The sequence below is a fragment of the Mytilus galloprovincialis genome, chromosome 1 (genome assembly GCF_965363235.1).
Source record: "Mytilus galloprovincialis chromosome 1, xbMytGall1.hap1.1, whole genome shotgun sequence".
NCBI lineage: Eukaryota > Metazoa > Mollusca > Bivalvia > Mytilida > Mytilidae > Mytilus > Mytilus galloprovincialis.
In genome coordinates, this window is record NC_134838.1 from 76,859,946 (window position 1) to 76,872,952 (window position 13,007).

Sequence of the window (13,007 nt, forward strand, 5' to 3'; positions counted from 1 at the left end):
TATGTAAAGTTTTCACTGTGAACTTGTTAGAGATCACCTATGTGTATCCTTAGTTACAGATTGAAAATTATAGTTACTTTATATATTATGTAAAGTTTTCACTGTGAACTTGTTAGAGATCACCCATGTGCATCCTTAGTTACAGATTGAAAATTATAGTTACTATATATATTATGTAAAGTTTTCACTGTGAACTTGTTAGAGATCACCCATGTGCATCCTTAGTTACAGTTTGAAACTATCGTTACTATTTATATTATGTAAAGTTTTCACTGTGAACTTGTTAGAGATCGACCCTGTGCATCCTTAGTTACAGATTGAAAATTATAGATACTATTTATATTATGTAAAGTTTTCACTGTGAACTTGTTAGAGATCGCCCATGTGCATCCTTAGTTACAGATTGAAACTATCGTTACTATTTATATTATGTTAAGTTTTCACTGTGAACTTGTTAGAGATCACCCATGTGCATCCTTAGTTACAGATTGAAACTATCTTTACTATTTATATTATGTAAAGTTTTCACTGTGAACTTGTTAGAGACCGCCGATGTGTATCCTTAGTTACAGATTGAAAATTATAGTTACTATCTATATTATGTAAAGTTTTCACTGTGAACTTGTTAGAGACCGCCGATGTGTATCCTTAGTTACAGATTGAAAATTATAGTTACTATCTATATTATGTAAAGTTTTCACTGTGAACTTGTTAGAGATCGACCCTGTGCATCCTTAGTTACAGATTGAAAATTATAGTTACTATTTATATTATGTAAAGTTTTCACTGTGAACTTGTTAGAGATCGCCTATGTGCATCCTTAGTTACAGATTGAAAATTATAGTTACTATTTATATTATGTAAAGTTTTCACTGTGAACTTGTTAGAGACCGCCTATGTGCATCCTTAGTTACAGATTGAAAATTATAGTTACTATATATATTATGTAAAGTTTTCACTGTGCACTTGTTAGAGATCACCCATGTGCATCCTTAGTTACAGATTGAAACTATCGTTACTATCTATATTATGTAAAGTTTTCACTGTGAACTTGTTAGAGATCACCCATGTGCATCCTTAGTTACAGATTGAAACTATCGTTATACTATCTATATTATGTAAAGTTTTCACTGTGAACTTGTTAGAGATCAACCATGTGCATCCTTAGTTACAGATTGAAACTATCGTTACTATTTATATTATGTAAAGTTTTCACTGTGAACTTGTTAGAGATCAACCATGTGCATCCTTAGTTACAGATTGAAAAGTATCGTTACTATTTATATTATGTAAAGTTTTCACTGTGAACTTGTTAGAGATCAACCATGTGCATCCTTAGTTACAGATTGAAACTATCGTTACTATTTATATTATGTAAAGTTTTCACTGTGAACTTGTTAGAGATCACCCATGTGCATCCTTAGTTACAGATTGAAACTATCGTTATACTATCTATATTATGTAAAGTTTTCACTGTGAACTTGTTAGAGATCACCCATGTGCATCCTTAGTTACAGATTGAAACTATCGTTATACTATCTATATTATGTAAAGTTTTCACTGTGAACTTGTTAGAGATCACCCATGTGCATCCTTAGTTACAGATTGAAACTATCGTTATACTATCTATATTATGTAAAGTTTTCACTGTGCACTTGTTAGAGATCACCCATGTGCATCCTTAGTTACAGATTGAAACTATCGTTATACTATCTATATTATGTAAAGTTTTCACTGTGAACTTGTTAGAGATCACCCATGTGCATCCTTAGTTACAGATTGAAACTATCGTTATACTATCTATATTATGTAAAGTTTTCACTGTGAACTTGTTAGAGATCAACCATGTGCATCCTTAGTTACAGATTGAAAATTATCGTTACTATTTATATTATGTAAAGTTTTCACTGTGAACTTGTTAGAGATCAACCATGTGCATCCTTAGTTACAGATTGAAACTATCGTTACTATTTATATTATGTAAAGTTTTCACTGTGAACTTGTTAGAGATCGCCCATGTGCATCCTTAGTTACAGATTGAAAATTATAGTTACTATCTATATTATGTAAAGTTTTCACTGTGAACTTGTTAGAGATCACCCATGTGCATCCTTAGTTACAGATTGAAACTATCGTTATACTATCTATATTATGTAAAGTTTTCACTGTGAACTTGTTAGAGATCACCCATGTGCATCCTTAGTTACAGATTGAAACTATCGTTATACTATCTATATTATGTAAAGTTTTCACTGTGCACTTGTTAGAGATCGCCTATGTGCATCCTTAGTTACAGATTGAAAATTATAGTTACTATTTATATTATGTAAAGTTTTCACTGTGAACTTGTTAGAGACTGCCTATGTGCATCCTTAGTTACAGATTGAAAATTATAGTTACTATATATATTATGTAAAGTTTTCACTGTGAACTTGTTAGAGATCACCCATGTGCATCCTTAGTTACAGATTGAAACTATCGTTACTATCTATATTATGTAAAGTTTTCACTGTGAACTTGTTAGAGATCACCCATGTGCATCCTTAGTTACAGATTGAAAATTATAGTTACTATTTATATTATGTAAAGTTTTCACTGTGAACTTGTTAGAGATCACCTATATGCATCCCTAGTTACAGATTGAAACTATCGTTATACTATCTATATTATGTAAAGTTTTCACTGTGCACTTGTTAGAGATCGCCTATGTGCATCCTTAGTTACAGATTGAAAATTATAGTTACTATTTATATTATGTAAAGTTTTCACTGTGAACTTGTTAGAGATCGCCCATGTGTATCCTGAGTTACAGATGGGAATTATCGTTTCTATTTTGGAGTTTCACGATAATATTCCATGTAAAGTGTGCGATCTTAATTTGTTAGAGATCCTTAGTCACAGCAGTAAATTCACGATATTATACCATTTAAAGCGTGAACTGTGAATTGTTACAGAACCCTTGTTACAGTTTGAGATTCACGATATTTTATCATATAAAGTGTTCAATGTAAACTTGTTAGAGATACTTAGTTACAGTCAGAGATTCACAATATTATACCATGTAAAGTGTGAACTGTGAATTTGTTAGAGATCCTTAGTTATAGAAGAAGATTCACGATATTATACCATATAAAGTGTGCACTGTAAATTTGATAGAGATCCTTTGTTACAGTTGAAGATTCACGATATTATACCATGTAAAGAGTGCACTGTAAATTTATTAGAGATCCTTTGCTATAGTAGGAGGTTCACAGAATTATACCATATAAAGTGTGAACTGTGAATTTGTTACAGATCCTTTGTTATAGTAGGAGATTCACAGTATTATACCATATAAAGTGTGCACTGTAAATTTGATAGAGATCCTTTGTTACAGTTGGAGATTCACGATATTATACCATGTAAAGAGTTCACTGTAAATTTGTTAGAGATCCTTAGTTATAGAAGAAGATTCACAATATTATACCATACAAATTGTCCAATGAGAATTTGTTAGAGATCTTTTTCTACAGTTTCAGATTCACGATTTTATACCATGTAAAGTGTGCACTGTGAACCTGTTAGAGATCTTTATCTACAGTTTGAGATTCATGATATTATACCATATAAAATTTGCACTGTGAACCTGTTAGAGATCTTTATCTACAGTTTGAGATTCATGATATTATACCATATAAAATTTGCACTATGAATTTGTTAGAGATCTTTATCTACAGTTTGAGATTCTCGATTTGATACCATATAAAGTGTTTACTGTGACTTTGTTAGAGATGCTTTGTTATAGTAGGAGATAAACAATTTTATACCATGTAAAGTGTTCACTACGAATTTGTTAGAGATCTTTATCTACAGTTTGAGATTCACGATATTATACCATATCAAGTGTGCACTGTGAATTTGTTAGAGATGCTAAGTTATAAAAGGAGATTCACGATATTATGCCGTGTAAAGTGTGCACTGTGAATTTGTTAGATATTCTTAGTTATAGTAGGAGATTCACGATATTATACCACGTAAAGTGTGCAATGTGAATTTGTTAGAGTTATTTATCTACAGTTTAAGATTCACGATATTATACCATGTAAAGTGTGCTCTGTGAATTTGTTAGAGATCCTTAGTTATATTTGGAGGTTCACGATAGTATGCCATGTAAAATGTGCACTGTGAATTTGTTAGAGATTCTTAGTTATAGTAGGAGATTCACGATATTATACCATATAAAGTGTGCACTGTGAATTCGTTAGAGATATTTATCTATAGTTTAAGATTCACGATAGTATACCATATAAAGTGTGCTCTGTGAATTTGTTAGAGATCCTTAGTTATAGAAGAAGATTCACGATATTTATACTATATGAAGTGTTCACTGTGAATTCGTTAGAGATATTTATCTATAGTTTGAGATTCACGATATTATACCATGTATAGTGTGCACTGTGAATTTTGAAGATGATTTTCTTAGTTAATGGAATTTGTAAGATATTTCTTAGTTATAGTTTGAGTTTCACAATAGAATGTCATGTAAAGTGTGCACTGTGAATTTGTTAGATATTCTTAGTTATAGTAGGAGATTCACGATATTTATACCATGTATAGTGTGCACTGTGAATTTTGTAGATGATTTTCTTAGTTGATGGAATTGGTAAAGATTCTTAGTTATAGTCGGAGATTCATGATATTATATCATGTAAAGTGTGCAATGTGAATTTGTAAGATATTTCTTAGTTATATTTGGAGTTTCACAATAGGATGTCATGTAAAGTGTGCACTGTGACTTTGTAAGATATTCTTAGTTATAGTCGGAGATTCATGATATTTATACCATGTATAGTGTGCACTGTGAATTTTGTAGATGATTTTCTTAGTTAATGGAATTGGTAAAGATTCTTAGTTATAGTCGGAGATTCATGATATTATATCATGTAAAGTGTGCAATGTGAATTTGTAAGATATTCTTAGTTATAGTTGGAGTTTCACAATAGGATGTCTTGAACTGTGAATTTATTAGATATTCTTAGTTATAGTCGGAGATTCACGATATTATACCACGTAAAGTGTGCAATTTGAACTTGTAAGAGATCCTTAGTTATAGTAGGAAATTAACGATAAATTATTATACCATGCAAAGTTTGCAATGTGAACTTAGAGATCTTTAGTTATAGTTTGAGATTGACGATATTATATGATGCAAATTTTCACTGTGAACTTGTTAGAGATCCTTTCTTAGAGTTGTAGATTCATCATGCAATAAAATTTTGCTCTTCGAACTTCTTAGAGATCCTTATTTATAGTTTAAAATTCATGATATGATATCATGTAAAGGTTGAACTGTGGTCTCGATAGAGAGAATTTCCGCTACGCATGGCATTTTTTGTATATAATGAAGCGAAAATTCCCCTGTTTTTTTTTAATAATCACCATCACTCTAGGACGGGTTCACATTCACATTGCTCAAGTCTTGGCGTGGGACTCTATCGTTATTTACAGACGTGATTGATACCTACGTTTATAACTTATACTTATATATGTAGTTTTATCATAAGGTGGAGGCATCCCTCCCAAACCCAACCCTTTAACAGGTAGTTCAAACGAAACTGACAGGTTGCATTTGAGCGAATCTGATTATAATGCAGCTATATCTTAGATCCTGTTTTCTCGTTGATGCATAGTTGTAGCCGGTAAGTTGTAGCTAAATTCTGTAGTGTTAAGAAGTCACGGTTAAAACACCAAACACCAATATGAGTTCCTGAAATACTTGGGATTAAAGCATATATATATGGGAGATTTTCTCTCTCATCTTAACCTCACAATAAGATTTTAAAACAAGTGTTTAAAACTTCAAATATCGAATAAGAAGTCCGGAATAAACTATTACCGTGTTTGTGTTGAGTCGTATAATAAAGACATCCGGTTTTCATTACCACTATGCCATATGCAGATTCATAAGTTTAAACTTAAGTAAGTACACATGCAAGTAAGTATTTATTTTAAATTTTGATCAGGATCATGAGGTGAAAACCCCTTACAATCGACTATAACATAAGTCTGATTTACAGTAATAATCAATACAGCTATACGTCATTTCTGGAATATTGTCTTTCACAAAAATATTTCAAATAACACAGACACTTGTTTCTGCCAATGAGGGGTTTACTATCAACACCCGTACAAAGAAATATTTTTCGTAACAGTGTGGATAGTAAACCCCACATTAACAGAAACAAGTGTCTGTGTCAAATAACACGAGAAATGAGGTCTTGAAGATCCTTAAACAGGTTGGGAACAAACCCCCTGTATGGTGATTATACCTGTATAGAGGGATAATCCGTCTATAGAGGGGTAAATTTATTCCTCTATAGAGGGAATTTTTGTTTAGACTGGAGTGAAGGAGGAAGTAGAAGTATTTGCTAAAGTGCCTTTTTGAGATAAGCACCTTCATCTTTTCAAATAGTTTCTGGAAATATGTGGCTATCCTAAAGTAAAGAAAGCTATGATTCTTGTAAATTAAATATCTACCCATAACATTTTTGTTAACATATTCAAAATATGTTTGGAGTTTTAGCAGATGAAAATGATCTTCAACAGTTTAACAATTTTATAACCTGAAAAAAATCCTTTCGGCCTAGCCAAGATCAGATGTGCATTTCATATTGGGTCTATGTTATAGGCTTGTAAAGACAAGAAGATAAACTTTACATAAGTAATACATCTTTGAACTGAAGAAGTGAATATAGGGCTTCACAATGAATATTAAATATCATGTATAGGTGTTACCGTTTTGAAAAAAAAACACTAAAATACATGCTGAAAATGGGCAAAATTTCACGTTATGTTGTTTCATTTAAAATTTCGCTGTTTTTATCAATTGATAGTTAATAAGTGAACTTAATTTGAACTACATTATTGGTTCATTGCTATAGACAATTTATTCATCTTTCTTTTACTGTTTGTTGCAACAAAAAATCTTCAGTGGTTACAAAGTTATGATAAAAAGTTGAATACTATGTGCTTGTTATGAAATTTTGTACTTTTGTTTTTAGCTTGCTCAGTGTAGTGATAAAAGAGAAAAATAAATCAAATTTATGCTATTATGTGTTTTGTTTTCTCTTCTAGTATATGCATTATCAAAAACTACCTCATTTATCAAAATTGAAGTACCCTAGCTGGAGATATTTGCCATCAAAGTTGGATATACAAATAAAGTGAAAAAATGTCTTGTCCGTAGACATGCATTCCCTAGTAAACTGGAAGCATAGTTACATTAATGTTGCATTGCTAAGTTCCTGTTCTTTTGTAGATATGAAAACACTACTAACATTTTTTTCTACTATCTATTAATAGAGGAAAAAATTCAAAAATATGTCAGAATGTCTTGTCCGTAGACACATGTCTTGTCCGTAGACATGTCTTTTTATCAATATTGCTTGGCTTAGTGGGTCTTGATTAGTCCTATGTGTTGTTTAAACTTAGAAATATCTTATTTTTAATAAATAAATGGTAATTTAAGTGTTCTCAATTTTTGTAAAATTACTTTACAGGAGTGGATTTTAAAAAGTGTCAGATTATCAGTCATAAAAAGCATACCTTATTTTACTTCAATATTGTTTATTCCAGTTGCTGCATACCTTAAAAGATTTACTAAAATCAAATGAAGAAAAAGTATTTCTCCCTCTCTAACTTTATCTTTTGCATTTCAGTATTAACAGCAGATGAGGAAGTGTCTACGGACAAGACACTTGTACATAACAAGTATTAAATTCAATTATTGTCTGCTATGGAACTGAAATCTTATTTATAGGTGATGAAAGTTATCTATTCAAATTAAAACTCAGTATTTTCAACATAAATATAGTCACAATTAATTCTAACAGATTTTTTTTTTAACTGAAATTGTCTTGTCCGTAGACATTACCACAATACATTTGTATTCAATTTCCTCGAGTTCAGCCTAATTTGATAGGTAAAATGTATGTTATTTTTTCAAGAGAACACATTCAACTATGTCAAAATTGAGTTTTAATAATAGTTTGATTGTTTTAAACAGTCAGATATATGGATTTCAGTTAAAAGAATGTGTCTTCATTTTGGCTTAATCAATAAATTATTGAGATATGTAAAGAATTATGGGTACATTTTTATATTTTCCAAAATTAAAAAACACCCCTTAAAACTTAATTAGTAACTTTTAATCTTAACTTTAACAATCATCTTTGAAAGCATTTAATTGAATATCAATAAAATGTCTTGTCCGTAGACATTATCAAAATGTATTTGTTTCCATTTTCCTCGAAGTTAAGCATCATTTGATAGATAAACCTGATAAAATGTATGGTTTTTTTTCAAGATAACACTTTCAGCTATATCAAAATTAGGTTTTGATAATGCATTTCATTAAATATGAATACAATGTCTTGTCCGTAGACAAAACATATAAATTGTATTGCTAAGTTTGATTGTTTATTGTAAGAATATGCATCAAGTTATTTTAATGTTCTATACACCAAAAGAAAGGGTTCTTTTGGAAGTTTTGTTATTTATAGATAATTTTAGATACAGTTTTATCAGATAAGATTAATGATCAAAGAAAGCTACTGTTGTTTGAAATAACTGTGAGTCAAACATGTTCTTGTTATTTTTTTTTTTAATTAAAATGTTTGATATTCAATAGTTCTAAACATATTTTGTTGTCTTTGTCATTGACCAAAAATCTGTCACTGGTGACCATGTCTTGAAGGCAACCATTAAAGAAAATTATACAGTTTTTAAACACCATTTATTTAATAAAAATATTAAATATTTCCTTCAAAAACTGCATGTAATTATATAAATGCTTCCAGTGTTAGCCTAACGATGGCAATTTTTCATAATTTAAACCATTTTTGAACCAAAATATCAAAAGAGTTTTTCCCTGAGGTGATACTCATTTTTGACTTCATGTGAAACACAAAATGCACATCTGATTGTGGCTAGGCCGTTTTGTTTCTTGTTTTCTGTTTTATTGGTTATAAAACTTTTATCAGTGATACCAGATTGTTTATAAAACAGAAATGTTCAAGGTCTCACACAAGCTTGCATAATATTACAAGTAAGCTTGCATAGTATTACAAGTTCTGTTTTATATGATTAGACGCATGAAGCCATTAAGATGGTGATAAACTGTAAACATGCCCTACTGGTAAATTTCAACAGTAAGATAATTTGTTAGAAATAAGTTAGATGTAGGTAAAGAAAATAGATTAATTAAGCTGTAGCTGAAAATATCTTATAAATCAGCAAAGGTTTTACCCCACCCAATGTTGTATAATTGCAAGGTTATGATTTCATGTGATTATATAAACAATATTCTGTCTTTTTTTCCTGTTTTAATTGTAAGTTTTGTAATGTAATGTATTTCTTAGAAGACTTAATTTTAAGTTCATTGCAATCACCAGTTAATTAATTTCGGTAGATTGAATTTTATTAGAAAAAAATCCAATAAGCATATTTGATGTTATAATTAGCTTTTAAAACAAAAAATCTATAAAATAAGCTTGTATCTTATTGAAAAATTATTTTTCTTTATATTTTTACTGACACCAGCATCACGAAGAACAGCCATAGCCACATTTTGTCTAACTGTAGGAACTTCAATCTAAAGTTTATCTTTTTTGTTGGATATTATTTAAAAACTTTCTCCAGAAGGAGAATTATGAATATTTCAAATGAACTGCATGGAAAATCTTTTGGTCAAATGGTCAGATAAGTTTTCATAATGAAGGCTGTTCTGAAGTACGTTATAGGGCAACATGATTTGGTTGTATAGATGTAAGAAGATGTGGTATGACTGCCAATGTGACAACTTTCCATCCACATCCAAATCATAATTTGTAAAAGTAAACCACTATTATATGTCTATCTGACAAAAACTGACCTGCCCTTATTTTCCTGCTGTAGTAATCAGAAAAATTAGTGGTACATGTACTAATGTTATCCTGACAGAAACATTAACAGAAATGTTAGATAACAGAATGTTAAATTTATGATTTTACCAGGTGTTAAGATGAGGAAAGTGAATTTGATAAGATAAAATAAATATTACTTTGTCAGATTTTCTAATGTTTATTGCATTGCAGATAAGTTGCAGTAAAGAATATTTGTAATTCTCATGCATTTATCAAGTACATGTCTTAAAACTAGTCAATTTTAAAACCAGGTGCTCCGCAGGGCGCAGCTTTATACGACCGCAGAGGTCCAACCCTGAACAGTTGGGGCAAGTATGGACAAAACATTCAAGCGTGATACAGCTCTGAATTTGGATTGTGATCAAATTTTTGACATTACATGGGTTTTTTTTACACAAGACAAATGTCAAGATTTTACAAATCAATTAAAAATTTCTTCTTCAAACTTTTTAAATCTAAAATTAAATAGTTGACACAGCATAGGTTTCTGACACAGAATGAATGTGGTTTAATGAACTTAAAAGTTTTTTTTGCCTTTGAGCAATTCACTATGCTGTTGAATATTAATCCTCTCAAAAAAATGTCTTTCCCTTATTCCAAAACTAATCTCAATTAAAATTTCTAATGGAGTTTGCTACAATAACTACTCATTTAAATACATCATAAAATATTAAGATGTAAAAAAAACTGCTTGTTATCATGAATGGTAAAGATTATTTTAATTTATCAGTTGGTAGTAAAAAGAGAATATACATTGTATATTGTATATAACAAAGATTTAAGTTGATTCTGGACAAAGAAAGATAACTCCAATTAAAAAAAAATCTTGCTATTGCACAATATTTTGCAATTAGATATTTCTTGCTTACTATTCTGGACAAAGAAAGATAACTCTAATTAAAAAAAAATTTGCTATTTCACAATATTGTGCAATTAGATATTTCTTGCCATTGCGCAATACTGTGCAATTGAAAAGACTTGCTATTGCACAATACTTAATATAATAATTTTAGATCCTGATTTGGACCAACTTGAAAACTGGGCCCATAATAAAAAATCTAAGTACATTTTTGGATTCAGCATATCAAAGAACCCCAAGATTTCAATTTTTGTTAAAATCCGACTAAGTTTAATTTTGGACCCTTTGGACTTTAGTGAAGACCAATTTGAAAACAGGACCAAAAATGAAGAATCTACATACACAGTTAGATTTGGTATATCAAAGAACCCCATTTATTCAATTTTTGATGAAATCAAACAAAGTTTAATTTTGGACCCCGATTTGGACCAACTTGAAAACTGGGCCAATAATCAAGAATCTAAGTACATTTTTAGATTCAGCATATCAAAGAACCTAACTGATTCATTTTTTGTCAAAATCAAACTAAGTTTAATTTTGGACCCTTTGGACCTTAATGTAGACCAATTTGAAAACGGGACCAAAAGTTAAGAATCTACATACACAGTCATGACAGTTAGATTCGGCATATCAAAGAACCCCAATTATTCAATTTGGATGAAATCAAACAAAGTTTAATTTTGGACCCTTTGGGCCCCTTATTCTGTTGTGACCAAAACTCCCAAAATCAATACCAACCTTCCTTTTATGGTCATAAACCTTGTGTTTAAATTTCATAGATTTCTATTTACTTATACTAACGTTATGGTGCGAAAACCAAGAAAAATGCTTATTTGGGTCCCTTTTTGGCCCCTAATTCCTAAACTGTTGGGACCTAAACTCCCAAAATCAATACCAACCTTCCTTATGTAGTCATTAACATTGTGATTAAATTTCATTGATTTCTATTTACTTAAACTAAAGTTATTGTGCGAAAACCAAGAATAATGCTAATTTGGGCCCTTTTTTGGCCCCTAATTCCTAAACTGTTGAAACCAAAACTCCCAAAATCAATCCCAACCGTTCTTTTGTGGTCATAAACCTTGTGTCAAAATTTCATAGATTTCTATTAACTTAAACTAAAGTTATAGTGCGAAAACCAAGAAAATGCTTATTTGGTCCCTTTTTGGCCCCTAATTCCTAAAATGTTGGGACCAAAACTCCCAAAATCAATACCAATCTTCCTTTTGTGGTCATAAACCTTGTGTTAAAATTTCATAGATTTCCATTCACTTTTACTAAAGTTAGAGTGCGAAAACTAAAAGTATTCGGACGCAGGACGACGACGACGACGCAGACGCCAACGTGATAGCAATATACGATGAAAAATTTTTCAAATTTTGCGGTCGTATAAAAAATTTTAAGTGCATCTAAACTTTGAATAGAGACAGTTTGAACTACTTCCTAAAAAATACCTATAAAGGAATTTTGTTTATTTACGATTAACATTGATCCTGTTGCTTTTGGTCACAATGCTTATACATGTCTACATTTGATAGTCATTATAGTTTTGAACATCACAACTACAATTATGCTATTCAATGATTTGAAAATTATTCTCTGTTATCATTGGCGGATCTAGAAAATTTCATAAGAGGGGGCCCACTGACTGCCTAAGGGGGGGCTGATTCCGTCACGATTCAGTGATTCGCTATATAACCAACTGAAATTTTTCTGAAAAGGATTTGGTGTTTAGATACACAGTTGTCAGAAAATACATTTAATAACTCATTTAAAACTTATCATTTTGGATAGAGAACTTTTTGCATCAACCGCTTTTAAGATCTTTTTTAAAAACAGCTTATGATTATTCCATAGATGTATAAACCCTGGGGTTTACACATCTATGATTATTTCTTTAAAAAAAAGAAACGTGAATGTACGTAATTAGCCAATTGATCTTGTTATGTAATTGAACTTAAATCAGTCAAAATGCAAGCTAATATCAAATATCATCTTTTGATTATTTTTATGAGAAAAATTAGATCAGATGATTGTTATACCAGTTTGTGACCTGGCCATTGGTTTTTCGTTTCAAGATGCTTACTCAAATACAATGTACTTTTTATTTAATTGCAACCCTTGTTAGATCAAAGTCTCATATATAAGTTGAGGAAATTCCCTGCATTCATTTACAGTCAAGGTCAGAGATTGTAGAATGGAAAAAG

General features: G+C 30.5%; 1 protein-coding gene across 1 annotated transcript in view; it reads right to left on the minus strand.

Moving 5' to 3' along the window:
* LOC143084830 (uncharacterized) overlaps positions 1-13,007 on the minus strand; it is a 138,752-nt gene that overhangs the window by 89,974 nt on the left and 35,771 nt on the right. The window lies entirely within an intron of this gene.